Raw genomic sequence first — 19073 nt, forward strand, 5'->3', positions numbered from 1 at the left:
AGGCATTTTTCTCTCACACTCACTCACTCTCACACTCCCATTTCTCTCCATCTCTCTAATCCCCTCCTTGCTTTTTGTAGTCTTTGGACTGTGGCTCTTCATACTCTCTTCATCTTTCTGTTTTCAGGCCTCACTTTCTTTTTCAAAATCCATCGTGTGACTGTGTCCCTTCTTCTTTTTCCTCTCTACATTTTCTTGTTCACCCCACACTATTTTCCATCCTTCAGCACACAATATGTCCATCTCAAGTAATTCTCCTGACATGTCTCTAACAACCCTATACATTGTTCAATTATTTAATTAGATAACTACTGTGTGCATTCTGGGTACCCTCACACAAAATGAAAAAAGAAATTGGGGCCAATATTTCCAGATATAGGTGAAAGTCCTGATCAGTAAACATTACACCATAATACCATGAAACCTGACAGATTTACCACATCAAGTGTTCTCACCTTAAACATGATAATTTAAAGTGCAACATTAAATATAATCGAGATTGAGAAAAACTATATCTGCTAAGTTATCAGATTAAAAAATTCCTTTCCCATCCAAACCATTTTATTTGTTCTATTATTTACTTATTTGCTTAATTAAGCTAAGCACTGTGTTATACTGTCCAAATACCACACCCCCCCATGCCTCATTGCTTAAGTATATACTACGTTTTGTTTATTTAAACTTTCACTTAGGCAATTACTTGGTGAACACTTAGAGATTTAACGTCAGTGTGTCTGTTATTGACAAACACCATCATAACATTAATTTGAAAGGAATGCAGGAAATATGCAAATACTACTTTACACCTTTTGCGGAATAAACTTGTCCATTTGTTTAAAAAGTAATACAGCAAATAAACATGCTCTGGTGTGTTGATAGTCTTTATACTGTGACATGTTTCAATTTAATTAAATTATTTCAAAGCATCACAGAAGAGTTTACTTAGGTATCCAGATTCTACTCAAGTTAAGTTTTACAGAGTACTTCATCTAAATTTCTAAATGTCTATCTATTCAAAATATTCCGCCACAACAAAATGACACAGACAATCGTCTCTAAAATCTGGCTTTAGTAACTAAGTACTGTATGCGTCTTTAGAAGTGCAATACACCACGCAGTGGCTGTTGTAGCCATAGAAATCCTCTACTTCTGCGATTCTATATGCTTCATATGTTCGCAAAAATCAATGCCATTCACTCCCCCATGGGCATAGGTTCATCAATAGCACATCATCCGATCATTTACCATAGGCTCCTAAACCCCAGTCCATACCCTCAGAGGACATACAATATTGGGCGCTCTATCTGACCATGTCTACCTCTCTTTCCTCCTATACACGGCCTCAACATCTACCTGCACCCATCCATCTGGCAGCCATCTTCACAGGTGTACCCTCCCTTCCATTCCCCAGCCCCTTTCTATTCACACACACCTTCCCAACCCATCCAGTTTGGTCTTGGTCTCCCTCCCCTGTTCTGTGTGTTCTGCTTCGGCGCAGTAATTTTCCGTTTGATTTCGGAGGTAATGCATTTTTCACAAATCAAAGAGGAAGCCAGGCCGCCCCCCAATACCCCCCGCCACCTCACTCCCTCTCCGATCTCCCTCTCTCGTCCCCCTCAGCCCCCCAGGCCAGAGAGGAGATAAAGGAGCCCCCATCATTTCCTTGTTAGTTTTGATTTGGGCAGCACAGGGCTTTCAAGTTCCCCCCATCACCCCCAGAAACATTATAACTAGCAGCCCTGGGAATACAGCTCTTCACACACACACATACACACACACACAAACTGACACACAGATAGACTAATGGATTGCACACACACACACAGACACACAGAGTCACAAGAACATACTCCACATACAAACACCATAGCGCAAGTAGAGACCGATAGCGATTGCGACAGCACACACAATGAGGCCGTAGATACTAACTGAATCAATACACACACTTCTCACAGTGTTGAAAGAATGTTCATTGTTTACTGAAGATGAAGATGCAGACTAGATAGGACACACACCCACACAAGCGTGCACACACCCACAAACATACACTAAAAGATACTCACAAAGATTTCTGCACAAAGAAATGGGAAGTAGCCTGAAATAAGACCAGTCATCCAATAACTGCTAGCCACCCAATTCAACTTTGTTTAACTGATGGGTCACTTTATTCACAATTAACAAAAACTATAAAAGTAATTTGCATAAGTTCATGGTGTGTGCCTGCTGAATTGTTTGCCTTTAAAAGTTTAATTTTGAAGTTGTGATAGCCTAAACATGTGAAACAAAGACGGATTGGTCTTTCTAGCTAGAACAATTCAGAACAGTAGTTTGAACTGTTCAGGACATACTGTTATTAATTATTAATTAATTATGCAAATTAGTCATCAGAGAAAATAACTATTTACAATGGAATAGCCTAAACATGTGAACAAGAGTTGGTTTGGTGTCTTTCTGAAATTTTTCAGATACTGTTTTGGCATTTATTATGAGAAATTATGCAAATTAATATTGTCATAGTTAATACATGTTTAGGAATTTTAAGGATGTTTTGCTTAAACATGTGAAACAAAGTTGTTTTGGACTCTCAAGCATGAATGGTTCAGGAGATATTGTTAATGGGTCAATTAATGCTGGTTATGCACGTTATGTTATGTTAATTAACAATCATAGACGGTACACTTTTAAACGTTTTTAGTTGGGATAGTTGAAATGTGAAAAAAAAAAATAGGATTTGGTCTCTCAAGCTTGAACGGTTCAAGAGATACAGTTTTTGTGTTAATTAACACTTCAAAATACTCTAATTACTTTTAATTGTTAGAATAGTCTTAAAGCTTCTAAAGTAGTTATTATAGCTTGAATGGCCAGAAAGCATCACTATTTTCAATTGAAACTTATTTATCCCTGTGGCCCTCATTTGAATCCCTGTGGTTCTCATTGTAACCCATAAAGACGCAGTCTGTGATTTTTGGCCACTGGTTGTAAAAGTGACACTGTTTAACCCCAAAGGGCCCCCCAAAATTGTGTACTTTGTTTTATATGTGTCTATTTGTGCACTATGTCATCAAAACCAGTCATTTTCAAACTTAATTTTCAATTTCATGGCTACCTGAGGAATACTGGTGATTCTCCTATAGAAAATGCACAAATAAACAACATATTAAATATCAAGCCCAAAATGGCAGGTTTAAAAATTTCTCAGACTACATCTATAAATGTTAAACACTAATACGTATTCACTATCAAAACTCAGAATTGAAGGAACTAAGGTTGGGCCAGTATAAACATATCAACATTGGTTTGTATTCAACATTTGAACGTGTAGAAGATACATCAAGAATATTTAGTTTTGTCCATATTCAAATCAGTAGAACCTCAGGTAAATACGGTTATAATATTCACAACTTTTGTTCCACTGAAACAAAGCCGCATCACAGGAATCACATACATATGTAACTATTTTGGAAATGCGATTAAATTCCGTATGAACATATCGGCAAAGCTATTACGTTCAATATCAACATATCCCAGCACGTTTACGTTGTGTGAACATATGAGAAGTGACGTTTACCCTGGAACTGGTCGCTATAGGCAGTTATGAACATAGGGAAGTGACGTTTACCTGGGAACTGAAGGCTATGGGCAGTTATGAACATATTCATAGTTACATAGAGTGGCTATTGGCTAGGGCAATGGATGGTCGTTGTGGTGGGGGATGGTTGTTGAGCATTACCGAAACCGACTTTTAGTCCAATGGTTGAGAGTTTGTGAGAGGCGAGACAATTGTGTTGGGAATTGTGTTGTTTAAACAGGCGTTTTTCTGTTTTCAAGTGGAGTCCATGAAATCAGGTCTTAAAAATAAGTTTAAAGTGCAAAGAGAAAAGGGACAATATGATGTTAAACTGATACACATACTGCCATGTCTATTGTTAACGAGGTATAGAGCAATCATGGTAGAATGGGGACATGGTAGACTGGAGACATGGTAGAGAGAAGAAATGTTAGATTGGAGACAGGTTTGAGAAGGGACATGGTAGAGTGGAGACATGGCAGAGTGGGGACATGGTAGAGTGGAGTCATGGCAGAGTGGGGACATGGTAGAGTGGAGACATGGCAGAGTGGGGACATGATAGAGTGGAGACATGATAGAAAGGGAACATGGTAGAGAGAGGAAATGGTAGATAGGAGACATGGTAGATGGAGGAAATGGTACATAGGAGACATGGTAGAATAGGACATGGTAGAGAGGGGACATGATAGAGAGGGGATATGGTAGAGTGGAGACATGGCAGACAGAGGACATGGTAGAGAAGGGACATGGTAGAATGGGAACATGATAGAGAGGGGACATGGTAGATAGGAGACAGGGGACAGGGTAGAAAAGCGACATGGTAGAGTGGAGACAGGGTAGAGAGGGGACGTGGTAGAATGGAGACATGGTAAAGAGGGGACATGGTGGAGAGTGGACATGGTAGAGCGGAGATATGATAGAGCGGGACATGGTATAGAGGGAACATGGTAAAGTGGGGATAAATGGTAGAAAGGAGACATGGTTAGTTAGGATAAATGGTAGATAGGAGACAGGGTATAGTGGAGACATGGTAGATAGGGGAACTGGTAGAGAGGGGACATGGAACAGTAGGGACATGGTAGAGTGGGGACCTATTAGAGAGGGGACATGGTAGAGTGGAGACATGGTAGATAGGGGACATGGTAGTGAGGGAACATGGTAGATAGGGGACATGGTAGATAGGGGACATGGTACAGTGGGGACATGGTAGAGTGGGGACATGGTAGTGAGGGGACATGGTATAGTGGAAACATCGTAGAGAGGGGACATGGTAGATAGGAGACATGGTAGAGAGGGGACATGTTACAGTGGGGACATGGTAGTAAGGGGACACGGTAGAGTGGAGACATGGTAGAGAGGGGACATGGTAGTGAGGGGACATGGTACAGTGGGGACGTGGTAGTGAGGGGACATGGTAGAGTGGGGACATGGTAGTGAGGGGACATGGTAGAGAGGAGACATGGCAGATAGGGGACATGGTAGATAAGGGACATGGTAGATAGGGGACATGTTAGAGAGGGGATGTGGTACAGTGGGGACATGGTAGTGAGGGGACATGGTAGAGAGGAGACAGGGCAGATAGGGGACATGGTAAATAAGGGACATGGTAGATAGGGGACATGTTAGAGAGGGGATGTGGTACAGTGGGGACATGGTAGTGAGGGGACATGGTAGAGAGGAGACATGGCAGATAGGGGACATGGTAGATAAGGGACATGGTAGATAGGGGACATGTTAGAGAGGGGATGTGGTACAGTGGGGACATGGTAGATAGGGGACATGTTAGAGAGGGGATGTGGTACAGTGGGGACATGGTAGAGTGGGGACATATTAGAGAGGGAACAAACTAGCTGCAGTTGCAACCTCATTCATCCCAGTAACTCTCTAACGGACCAGGAAGGCCAAGCTGTAATGCATATTTTTTTACTGCTTGATAGGACATTTGCAGAATTAACTTGTGCTAGGAGCTCAAGGTTCCTGACCCATCTGAGGGACTTGCTAGAGCACGTTCAGCACAATGAATTAAGGAAATCCCTGATGACTAAAATAGACATTGCAGATTTAAAAGTCGCATGATATTGTAAAAGGTGAGCTGGTCCAACGCTTTCTAATTATTGCAATAATTAACCAGTCTAAACCTGTTTGTGAATTTTCATTCCATTGCCATTAACTGTTGCACACACTAGTCTACCATTCTCTCTGTCATATGGGGGATCAATACCTTATTTAATAACACTGTCCACGCTGTTACTTGGCAGTTAAGAGGCATTTATAGTTTTCTCACAAGTTGGGAAAGTTGTCTTTTAAGAAGTTGCTAATGTGTTCAGTGTTCAAATTATGCAAACCAATGGCTTATTTATATCCTATTATGCAAGAGAAAATATCCAGATAGATTTATCTAAGTTTACATAATAATTTGCATTTGAATTTATTAGAGACATACTATGCAGGATTGTACAAGTCAATCTAAGGAAAATCGAGGGATTTGCGAGCACACTACAAAGAAACTTGATACAGTGCCAAAACAATTGTTTTTACACTTGCAAACCTGGGTGGGGGCGAAAGCTACATCGGTATCACGCTATCGATATCTGCAAGTTTACATAGCAAAATAATCAAGCGTCAAGCATCTTCTTCTTTTACGTCTTGCATAATGTAAAGAAGCCCAGAAGACAGGTCTATCTAGCATTTTATTCTCTCTCTCATAATGTAAATAAGCCCTAAGTGTAGAACAACGTTAAGAGAGAGATAGTGGGGGACAGACTGGCATTCTGGCTACATTTTTTCCAGTGGTGTGTAAAGACGGAAAGAGTCCATGGTCTTAATAAAAAAGAGATATAAGTCTGGCCTCTTTGACTCTCTTCCCAACAGATGAAACAAACTCTGTACATCTGTACATCTGTCTCATATTTCTTTTTTGGTTGACCCTGAAAAGGCCCAACTGAACCCCCATCCTTCTACCCGCTCTTGCTGTTTCTCTGTTCCTCTCTCTGGTTAGCGCTGACACTCTGGCAAGCCTCAGGGTGGAAGAACAGAGGGACTGTGGTATGGGTTTGTTAGAGAAGGAGAGGGGGATAGGAGCGAGGGAGGAAGGAGGCAGAGGGGCAGGGGGAATATGTGGTCAGGAGGATGGAGGAGAGGACCTATCTGTCCAAATGTTAAACTGGAAGGTGGAGAGGTCTATAGTGCACACAAGGTAATACCAGGATGGATGTTGGAAGAAATACGTGAAGAAAGTTGTTGCGGAGAGGATGAGGTCAAGAAGAGGAAATGTTGGAGAACTTTAAATTAGCTTGTAAAAGTAAATATAAACCCAAAAATATAATCCAGTTTAAACACAAAACTTTCACTACATATCATCATGCAACTTAATGCCTGACCTATTGCGTCTAAATGATAAATACGTATAAAATGGCAGTGTATGAGGAAGAGGATGGTCCATTCGCTCAACTAGATGGTAATAGGAGAAGGTTGCTGCATGTGATGTGGTATCACTATCACACCCGTACAGAACACCGGCCTTAAGATATAAGAAAAAAGGGGGGAAAAGAGGAAGAAAAAGTATCAATCGATAGGGTTAAATTATTCATCGTCATTAATTATCGATCGTTCTACGCTGCCGGCTCGTCCGCCTCGCGCCAGAGTTGAAAGGAGGGAAAGCGCGCTTTATTAAAACCGGCTCGAGCCTCATTGTTTCATGTCCCGCGGCAAAGAAAAAGCTTGAGCTTGGCTCTACCCGCGCCAGTGAAAAATACACACTCACATACACAGACGCATACACACATTGCCCCCCTTTGCGTTCTCCCTCTATCCTTGCTCACTCTCCCGACGCGCGGGAGAGCTTTGGGGAGCCTCGTACCGTGTTCACGGGGCGGCTGTGTCTCGCGTGGATCGATGTGGGATCAATGGCTCGCGCTGACTAATAGCCAGAGAGCGCTTTTGATCTCGCGGCTGAGAGATCAAAACCTGCACGAGAGAGAAGAGGGGAAGAGAAAGAGGAAAGGAGACTGCTCCGGCGAGCGGACCCTAAACTTCGCACGCAGATACACGCATGTTGCTGGCCAGTGACACACTTACATTTTAAAGTGGGTGTCTTGTTATTTGCGTAAGCAAACGACAAGTAGTATTAGGCAAAAAATTGAGTGCGGGGCAAATCCATGATGTGTGAAGGCTATAATAAAATAGCAGACAGAGTAAGAATAGTTTTGATGTTGATGTTGACTCCTGCTGACAAGGCTAGACAGTAAGAACCATCGGTTGTTTCTGCAGAGCAGTCGAGCAGATGTGTATTCTGGATTCATAATTGGAAACTTGTAAAGTGATAGCATGAGACCAAAAGCTATCCTATCCTTTTAAACCACAATGCAGTCAATTTAAAGCATGTTGGTTTGTCAGATTAGGGGCTAAAAATTGCATCTATTTAGTTTACTGCACAACGTACAGGCGTGTAGTCAAAAGCGGTGCCCTTAGGATACCATTTCTAAAGAACAGTTACGCATGAGTTGACTGACAATGTCACTAATAGTATGCGTTGGCATTATATGACAGAAAGCTGTGAGATGTCATGCTTTAAACAGCCGAGAGGAAGACGCTGCGATATGTGGAATCGCAGGTGCCTTGCTTAAGGATGGTTAAATCCCGTTTTGTTCTTGATAGACTTACCATGTTTTAACATATAACCCATAAATCAGTCTCTCGGTATAAACCAAAATACGGGATCGCTTAGAGCCCCCGACCGCTAGATGGAACCCAAACAAAAAATATAATGGGCTCACAATCCGCCCGTATATGGTGAAAGGTTAGTCCAAAAACGACACCTTTTAACACCATACTGTGTAACCAACACTTTACCCCCTGCTTCCAACCACTGTCTATAGACGTGGTGTTAGAAGCTGCCTTCCTCAATGATTTCACCCCACGAAGAAGATGCACTTGTTACAGACCTTTCTCTCCTCCTTATCATTCCCTTTCCTGCTCCCTATCCCGCTCTCTTGTATCCTTCCTCCTAGCTCTGGTCATTGAGTTACTCTCTCTATCGCTCTCACTTCCCGAATTAACCACTCAAGAAGTCACCACCGACTAAATCAATAGCTCATACATAAACCCTGCTATAATCGCTCCCCCCGCCATCCTGTCTGCCCATCCCTCTCATCCCTCTCTTCTTTACCCCTTCACTCTCCTCTGACACTCATCTCTTCCTCTCCCTTCTCGCCTAGTCGCTCTCTTTATTTCCTCCTCTTACTCTCTGCCCCTTCCTCTCCCCATTGTTCCATCGATACTGTATTGTATTAGCCACTTAATCCCACTATTTTCAATGCCTTGTTTTGTTAGATTAATCTAAAGACCCCATACGCCTTCCTTACATCTACCATTATATTGCGATAGATGTGCGCCACACACATACAGTAACCACATGAGCATCAACTTACTAAAATAATTGGACTGGAATTGACTTTGAGAAAAGGCAACTTGACAATTTAGACGAAATATATACGATACTATAACTTTAAATTAAGCCACGCCTCTGAAAGATCAATGTAAGATGACAACTTCTCAGGTGCTTGTTAGCACAGAATTGTAAGGACGTGTAATACACACTAATGATCAACTGAGGCAGGCAGCGTTCCCTGTTAGTGTGTCGTTCACAAGGAATGGCTAACACTGTGTTAGCGAAGACAACGAGACATCAATATTATACTATAATCTCATGATAAACAATGAATACAAACAGTTGTTTGGGCTTAAATATATTGTATTACCAAAGGAGCTCTGTGCCGATATCCAAATGCACAAGGAGGGGGAAAAAAACACAGAATTTTTAAATCATACACCCCTCTCTTCCCTCTCCTCTCTCTTCCGTCTCTCCTCTTTCTCTATCTCCAAGTCTTTGATTCGGCTGTGCGGTTTGATCTGTGAGAGAGCGAGTTTTGTAAACACATTTTTCACGATCATATAGCCATGGGCAAGGGGAGAGCGAGGCGTGGAGGAAGGAGGGCGGGAGTGGGAGCATCAACACGCAGGGAAGGAAAGAGAGGGACGTTTAATGAGCGCGAAAGATGGACTGACAGACGTGCATGCACGACTGACTCAAATACAAAACCTACAAACAAAGACGCAATCGTGCTCACACGTTAACACATTTTAAATACGTTATTTCAGTCCATAAATCACGCGTACAATTCGAGTTGGATTCAAATATCACAACTGTCTTTATTTACTTACGAAACGTATCAATACAATTAGCACCTTGTCCATACCATGAGGCACACACATGGCAGCAGATAGCCTGGCTAACAGGGGTTGACGAAATGTTAGGCAACAGAGAAAAACATTTTACTTTGGTAATTCAATACACCAAGTGAGAGAGAACGTGAATGGCTGAGTGGGCGAGTGAGCGAAAGAGCGAACGAACGAGAGATTTCGTAGCAGGAGTCAATATAAAAAAACGCTAAAAGTTACAAACAGATTATGTGGAGAAATAAAGCGAAGCACAGACGGTAAACACATACCGGAGTGAGATGAACTAATAAAAGTGCGCTCTCTCATTCCCTTTTCGCTTTATTTAACATTTCTCTTAGAACGGCATCTTGGGTTCCTAATTCGTTTAGGTTCGATTTCTCTGGCAGTAATAACCCGTCGCCTCTTTCCACCAGGCCGCGGAGCAGTAGAGACTTGGGATCCGTACAGAATCAAGCCGACAAGCGTAGAGGTACAGAGCAGTCAAGCAGAGGAAAAACGAGACACATTCTGTAACGCATAGATGTATTTCAAATTAAAATTGTGCAAATTTGATGAATACTAAACACGTGCATCATCATAATAATTATATTAACAATAATAACTACAGCAATATTTATAAAACAGTTAAGTAAATTGATGAATACCCATAAGCCAATTATATTTGTAGGCCCATTCATGGCTAGAATTAGGCTACTATTAACCGGCAAGAATAGTATGAATGTCAATGGCCTCTGCTTAGCCTACTACTCTGGTGACCCACCCAATACCATTTACTTCAAAATATATATTTTTTTCGCGCTGCATTGAGCTATAGGCTGATTCATTTAAAGCGCTTTGAAATATATACCCCTTATCCTTTGTTTATTCTAAAAAAACTCCCCGCTCAAATCCAGCTCAAATCCCTCGCGCCAGTCGTTAAAACGATATTCTTTTCATTTCTCCTTTACTTGCTTTTTACTGCTTTTTATAAAGGAGTATAGCTGGAAGCAGTGAAGTTGCTTGACAGTAAAGTGAGGTGGTGTGTGTGAGTGTTTTCCTCTTCTTTCCTTTCTTTCCTCTCTCTCTCTTTCTCTCCCTCTGTCCGGGGGATTGTTCTCAACATCCACAAACACATCGCAAATACCCGCCGGCCCAACAGCATCGATTTCTAATTAGACAGCAAGATAATCGTTGGAGAGATAGATGGAAAAAAGGAAAGAGGGATAGCGAGATGGGCAAAATAAATATATAAGATAATTAGGCCCGGTATTAATTGAATGAATATGAACATTAAGAAATAAAGAATTTTGTGTTTATATATAAGTAGCTCGCCTGTTAGGTAACAAAATGCGTGATGAAAAGGAAATATCACGCATGGGGTGACAATCGATAAAACAATGGGAATAGTGGACGGATGACAACACTGTTATATGTTCATGGCTATTTTTCTACACGCAGAAAACAGGATATGGTAAAACACGTTAACCCTAAGAATGACTACTCCAATTGGTTAAAATAACGCGTATATATAGGCCTATCACCCAATGCACACGGGGGAAATTGCATGACATCATACACTAGGCTACTTGTTCCTATTTATATACAACTACCCCAATGTTATTTGATTTCTATTCAAGGGCAACTGGAAAATGAGTCCAGGAGTCACCTCAGCTGCATTTACTCTTCGCTACTTCACTTGAGTTTATCGTTTAATATAAATATAGGTGGGCATTCCTCCAAAATGACTGGCACCATTAATAGGCTAAATATAAGGGAAAAAGATAGGATAATATTAATAATGGTAACACTCGGATATATTTGTTTTACGAAGTTGGAAAATGTAATCATTTTATACAACGCAAGTGCTCTGAGAAATCTCGTTTTTTTTATCGAAATATATGTTTCATTCTAAAATAAAGGTGTCAAAATTATTAGCACCTGTTTTTAATAGGCTACCTTAGAGAGGTCAACCTCTCAGACGTTTTATAATGTATTTTATTAAGTTAAAGGGGATCTTTTCATACATCATATTTCTTAATTCAAGATATCCTTCGAGTTCAATTCAAACAATAGGTTTTTAAAGTAGCTCAAGTCTAGAAACTGAGATGACCATTGCAGAATGTTGATTTTCGGTTATAGCAACTATTGAAAGATGTTGATGTTTTGTATCTGTTTTTATTGGCTTCCTGGCGATCCACTTGTGGCCGAGTTCCAGCTTTGTGGCAGATCCAACCTCCTCCAGGTTTTTGGCTAAAACGACCGGTCCCCATGACAAGGTATTTCCCAGTAGGACTATATACTTATTTTTTTGCACATATTTGTGTTTTTCAATGCCAAACCCACCACAGAAGGGAAGGCCAATACACGCATAATAAGGATATGAAGAATAGGGAAATATTATGTTGTAGGAATCGTCATAATGTGTTCTCCATTGTCATGAAACGTTTTAGAAAAAGGCTCATTGTCGTAATCCTCTCAAGGTATGTTGGAATATTGGACTACTAAAAACAGGTGCCAATAATTTTAATCGTTTGGAAAGAAAAAATATATTATTTCTTAAGCAGCATTTCTTAACATAAACATTTTTTTTTGCATTTTCATTAATTCATTTTTATTTACTGTGGTCATCATTTTATTGTTTGACTCAATAATTATACCAAAAACCATAACCACACACCCCAACCTTGGAGCAATGGGGCACCGGGTCACCAATGGTGCTGTCATACTCATTCACATACTTTTTGGGATACTATAACTAACACTGACGAATGTCCAATTGTACCGAGTTATACAGAACGTGCATTATTTTGTTTACCTAGAAACAATGCCTTCACCATCTACTTCAAATATAGAAAAGACCAATAAACAGGAAGTATTGGGTAAACGTTATCGTTCAGATGAAATGGTTCATAAATAAAGGTGGCAATGGAAACTGAACATGCATATTCACAGAATCTCTGCCTTCACAAGCTCCCTCCCTTCCTCCCCTTCACTCTTCCACTCTTGACAGAGTGTGACAAGGGGTTAGTCCGAGGGCTCAGGTAGCTCGTTTACTTTAATTAGTGTTTCATCATCTACAGAGCGGCACCCAACTCTTCCACAAGCACTCTTTCATGCTGCTCCCTCTCTCGTCCTCGTTTTATATCCATTCATCATCAACCTCCAACAATTTCTCCCTCGCTTCAGGTTCACCCCCGTCTTCAACAACTTGCTGCCATCTCTTTCTCTTTCACCCTCTCCCCCCTCTCCCCCGTCTCCCCATCTTTCTTATCGTCCATCTCCTGCTCACTCAGTCATACAGTAATAATTCAAGTTCATATCCAGTCCCAACTCTCTCTTCCTTTATCTTGTGCCTGTCTCTCTTCTGAGTGTTTCTCTCTGTATTTTCCTTTTCCTTAGCTCACTTGATCACCTCGTTCTCCCTCTGGGTTTCTCCCCTACTCCTTTCTCCCCCTCCTTCCCTCTGCTCCGTCCGCTCCCTGTGTCATAATGATGGTGATTAAGTACAGAATTACAAAGAGGGCCAACGCAGTGAGTGCCCTGCCCGAAACTTTCAACACAGACCATTAATCTCTCTGCCACCACCTCCCAACTCTAACACACAGCGTCCTGCCCTGGTCCTCTCTCTGGCTTTATGTTCCTGATACATCCCTCTCTCTTCTTGATCTGGTCTACCTCGTCCTCCTCCCTCCGTTCTCCTAGGATGTCTCACCGGTTCCTATGCTTATATTCTACTACTTAAAAGTAAAATTTCCCCCCTAAATCATATTACTCATTCATTCAATGCACGGCCATGCCCTATCTTTCTGGTTTTCATTATTTGATTGTAAAACATTATTTGAAAAAGAGATTTTGCGCACTTTAGCCAAATCTCCTAAATCCGCTGCAATGGAAACACACGATTTAAATTCAAACAATTATTCTGAAATTTGTAAAATGTGGAGGTATGAGAAAAGGAAAATGTTTCTTTTTTGCAGAGCGAGGGGTAAAGAGTGCGCGTGAGACACTGAAAGATAAGTAGGCCTACGTCTCCAGTGGGAAAGAACCGCAGTTATTTGCTGCTTTCTCACTAACGGGATTGGCGGCCGCGGGTTTGGGCTCGGATATTTTGAATTTGTTTTGAAGTTCTTAGGGTTGTCTCATTACGATCACTACCGCAGCTTTTATAATAAAGGAAACGACGGGTTGAACGCCACCAGAACTGTGTAGACAGGTGCTTATCCCCATCGCCTCCAGTCTCTCAACATAAATGTTTACCAAATTATCAATTTACAGGTGGAGTTATGTGGAACCAACGCACGAATAGCCTGGGCCCTGAAAATAGTCTACTACTCACATCAGTTAGCTATAGGCTATCAATTATTGAAGGTATGAAAACAGTGGTAAAAGCATAATTTGAGTGTTTGATTTATACGCCAGTTTGATAAGTAGGCAATTGAAATATTATCAGTCGACGGATTTCAATCATTCTAAGTCTAACCGTAATTTGTTTCATTGCTCGTCTACCCAATGGGGATTACGCTACTCTGTTCCTTAACGGATTTTTTCATGATAATATAAGCATGTATGACTTGATTAGTGGTTATATTAGATAAGGTACAACAATGCACACAACAGCATGTCTAGACCTAACCCATTTTAAAAAGAGCAGTAAAGGGAATATTTGATTGCAATGTGTAGGCTATACTATAGAAAACACAATTATTTATAATCCTGGTAAATATTTTCTTAAGATTTTTGTCACCCAATATCCACTGTAGGTGTGGCTATTGAAGGTTATTGTGTGCTACAAAAACATTTGGTAAGAAAATAAAACAAAATTGAAAGGGTGTGGTGGTGTTCACATAAAATAAAGAATTTGTTATTTAATAGGATCACTGTGGGTACTCTACAAGGGTTCTAGACTCAGCATTAATCATTTTGATAGTTTAAACATTTTAAAAGTCTTACAGTGGTTACTGGATTTGCAGCAGTGTAGGATTGAAAACCTGATAAAACCCACCATACCCATGGGGAACCAGAGGGTGAGAGCTCCCATACAAATGGCTATTGACAAAAGGAAAGAAAGAAGAGATAAGGTGTCCTCACACAATTCACAATACACTTACTGAAGAACAATAACGTAAAAGCAAACATGTGACCCCGCCATGAATAATGCAGCGACCCCTTTGGGCCAATTTAGATATCATGTTTGACAAACACATTTCAGTAAATTAGTATGGCAAATCCGTTTAATTGGAAATAGCCAATATCAATGGCATGATGTATCATGCAACCAAGTTTTGTCAAAATCAGGCCAGTAGTTGAGAGCCTATCACATGTTTAGCTAGCCTCATATCCTTAGTATGTGTCAGAAGGTTCACCACTTGAATCAAACAGATGAAGAGATATGAAGAATGTTAAAGAACCACTGATTGGTTGATATGAACGTTCTTGTATATGTTGAGTCTTGATAATGTTTGCAACACGTTAACCAAATGTTGTTAGAATACAAATATGTTATTTTTGGTATTAACTGCTAAAATATTGCATTTATTAAATGTTTGTAGATAGATGGAGTATGTGAAATTCTTTACAAATTTTTCATTTGGGGACGCAGGAGTAGCATTTCAAGAGCGTTCACATAATATTTGAGACATCAGGAAAACAATCATGCAATGACAGTTATGTTCCTTTTGAGGAGAGGGTCCTATGCACCAGTTTACATTGCTTTAGGCCAAAGAGGGTGGTCTTGCAATGCTTGCCAGATCCCTAAGACAAGTTGTATTGTTCACCCAATTTTAGTCCAAGTTGGGGGAATTTTGTTTGAGATAGGACCTGCGCCAGACAGATACAAAGTTGTCATCATAATTTCATCAGGTGGACAAAACGCATTAAATGCGCAGTGAACATTTGCTCTACAGAAATATGAATTGACCGACTGGTTCTGCTTCTGGCTGTATGCTTGTGTAACAGGGTGTGTTTACGCCACAGTGTGTTGAATGTGTTTCTGTGACAGTGTATTTGTCTGAGAGTCCTTTTCTAACATTGTGTGTTTGTGTAAAATAGTGTGTTTGTGTGACATGCTGTGTTTGTCTAACTTTGTGTTAAAGCCTGTTTTTGTAACGGAGCATGTTTGTTAACAAAGGGGATTTTGTAATGGTGTGTTTAATGTAACTGAGTGTGTTTGCATAACAATGGGTTTGTGCAGGAGAGTGTGTTTTTGTAACTGAATGTATTTGTGTAGCAGATGGTGTCTAGGTAAGACAGCATGTTTATATAACACTGTGTTTGTGTAACAGCGTGTTTGTGACTGAGTCTGTTTGTGTAAAATATTATATTAATTTAATAGAAATTGTCTTGGAACTGAATGTGTTTGTGCAAGAGTTTTATTGTGCAGCGGACTGCGTTTATGTAACAGTGTGTTTGTGTAAGACTTTGTTTGTGTAACAGTGTGTGTTTGTGTAAGACTGTGTTTGTGTAACAGTGTGTGTTTGTGTAAGACTGTGTTTATGTAACAATGTGTGTTTGTGTAAGCTTGGTTGCTCTATACCACCTCTCTGTACAGAACATTAACAGACCTCTGCCTCCCTGGCCTCTGCCTCCCTGGCCTCTGTCTGCCTGGCCTCTGTCTGCCTGGCCTCTGTCTGCCTGGCCTCTGTCTGCCTGGCCTCTGCCTCCCTGGCCTCTGTCTGCCTGGCCTCTGTCTGCCTGGCCTCTGTCTGCCTGGCCTCTGTCTGCCTGGCCTCTGTCTGCCTGGCCTCTGTCTGCCTGGTCTCTGCCTGCCTGGTCTCTGTCTGCCTGGCCTTTGCTTGCCTGGTCTCTGTCTGTCTGGCTTCTGTCTGCCTGGGCTCTATCTGCTTGGTCTCTGCCTGCCTAGCCTCTGTGCGTGTCAAATGGAATCTCCACCTCAGTGCGTAGCGCACCTGCTGTGCTGGCATATAATACGCTGCATAGAGAGAACCATGATGACAGACTACTGAATTAGACCAATAATGACAACTGACACTTCTGTTACCGCTCCTTCAGCCACCACAGAGAGCTGGGGAAAGAGGTAAATAAAGGGGCAGAGGGAAAGAGAGGAAGGAGAGGGGAGACAGGGAAGGGTGAATAAAAGAAAAAATGAAACAGAGACAGAAGAAGTCATGGAGATGGATGTGGGATTCTATTTCGGTTTTATTCAGTAAAATGAATAAGTTCTGTCTTGTTCCAGAGTAACACTCTCCCCCTCACACTCACCCAAACTCCCTGCCAACAAGCATGACTGCAAGGCAATAGGCACCTCATATTGCAGGGCTGATATTAATTAAGTCAGTTCTAAGGAGATTAATTGAAATCCAATTCATGACATGAAAATGAAAAATGTATTTGCTATTAAATCAATTTCAATTCTTTTGAATTGACTGAATCCTGTATGAATTTACCTACAATTGGCTGGTCCTGTCTAAAAGGAAATGCCAACATAACTCAGAATAACACTTTGACAAAGTTCTATTTTTTATATAGATGCGCAGGAGATTCTGATAAGTTTCACTGACTTACTGAGTGGTCCAGATAGGCTTCCCCTCCAACCTCTGTGGCCAGGGTCCCAGGCTCCCTCCCTATGCCCTAGGCCTTAGCTGAACAAGATGAAGATTCACAATGACGATGAGGAGGTAAACCCCTATGGTTCAAATGAGTGAACGAGCTCACCGCCCGGCGCTATCACATGCAAAGGATAATGAGACTTACATATATCCACATATAGTGATTTCACACACACGCACACACGCACGCACACGCACAAACACACACACAGTCATGTCATGTACCTGTAAACACGCAGCGCCACACACAGTAGAACCCAGTGCAGGACCTCCGTTGCAGCATACTGGCCTGGAGGGTGTATAGAGGCAACTGAACTTTGCTCAAGAAAAAAGTGGACAGTGAGACTTTGCTTTGCCTATGCCCACCTGATTCATTCACACTGTTAGTGTGTGGTAGCCATGGGACCAAAACGGCAGAAAAGTGGGGCCTTGCGCTTCATCAGTCTAACCCATGATGCACTATACAGGATCACCGTGCTGGGAATAGCGTGTCCTATTAATGGCTAAGATATACAACACAAGTAGCACTTACTTGGCAATCCTGGGCCTCCCTAATGCAAATGCAAACAGGCTTGCTAGTAAGTAACTATTCGAAAATCATTGTAACATCCAGCCCCTACTGGATAAGCTAAAAAAGGCTCCTCATAAGTAGAATTGCCTAGCCTAGTTGCTAGCTGGTTTGCAATCACAGGACAGCCTTGATACATGATATTAGAGTGCAAACAAATTAGCAAGCAGGCAGGGTTGTATTAGTTCTGAACAGCCATTGTCAGGCAAACCAGCAGGGGTTAGAAGCAATACTGTGCTTTGACTGGTGACACTGCATTGCCTTGCATAATGAAGGTGTTGTGTTAAGAAAAAAGTTTTACTTGCTGCAGACATTGTCACAATGCACTTTCTGCATCTAGGTCCTATTGCTGTGTCTCCCTCTAGTAATTGTTCATGCAGAAATCCTCAAAAGTTCCTCAAAGCCTTTGAACGTGGTTGGGAACTTCAGAGAGATAAGGAAAGATATAAACAGGTACTCTGCTGAGAGAAACAACTGGACCTACAACTGGACCTGAAAGAGAGAGATAAAGACAGTGAAACAGATAGACAGAGGAAGCTGGAAAGACAGAGGAAAGAAGAGAATAGGAGAACTGGGAAAGAGATAGCGAGGGAGTGAAGGAGCAAAAGGGGAAGCACAGTAGAAGGAAGAGAGCAAGAAATATTGACAAAGCCTAGATATACACATAAGTCACCCTGCGTGGCCAGCCTGCTGCCTGTATTTTATAGGAGCGCTCTGTGCTGGCAGAACAAGATGACAGGCCAGTTCCTTCAACTGAAAATATGGTCCTCTCGTGCCGCTTCCCCCCTCCGCTATTACTCCTGTTTTCTGTCCATCTTCCTCAGTATCGTCCTGTCACCTCTCTCCCCCTGATCCTCCACTTTTCCCCCATGTTCCATTTTATAGGTGTTCTACTTCAACCCCTTTTGTCTCATTTCACTTCTTTTCTATTCATCTTTCTGTCTCTCTCTTCATTTCTCTGGTTTTCTCTCCCTGTTCTTCATCCTTCCATTTCTCTTGATCTCCTCTCTCCAATTTCCACTTGCTTCTTAGTTTCTCTAGATTCATTTCCTCTATCCGGATAATACACTATCCATCCCTCTATCAATGCTTTTTTATCCACCCCTCAACCTGCTCTATCCCTCTCTCTTTTTAAACCTCTGAACGTATTTGT

General features: G+C 41.4%; 1 protein-coding gene across 7 annotated transcripts in view; it reads right to left on the bottom strand.

The window, feature by feature from the left end:
- erfl1 (Ets2 repressor factor like 1) overlaps window positions 1-19073 on the bottom strand; it is a 64593-nt gene that overhangs the window by 21973 nt on the left and 23547 nt on the right. Inside the window, exon 3 of one of the 7 annotated variants that reach the window (XM_029115905.1) lies at window positions 17578-17641. The exons of 5 other annotated variants lie outside the window; for them this stretch is intronic. The gene's annotated coding sequence lies outside the window, so the exon portion shown is untranslated. Of the gene's footprint in view, window positions 1-7427; window positions 7515-17577; window positions 17642-19073 lie in introns of those variants that run through there. One more of the 7 variants, XM_020041019.1, reaches the window with a different exon arrangement.

The sequence above is a fragment of the Esox lucius genome, chromosome 20 (genome assembly GCF_011004845.1).
Source record: "Esox lucius isolate fEsoLuc1 chromosome 20, fEsoLuc1.pri, whole genome shotgun sequence".
Classification (NCBI taxonomy): domain Eukaryota; kingdom Metazoa; phylum Chordata; class Actinopteri; order Esociformes; family Esocidae; genus Esox; species Esox lucius.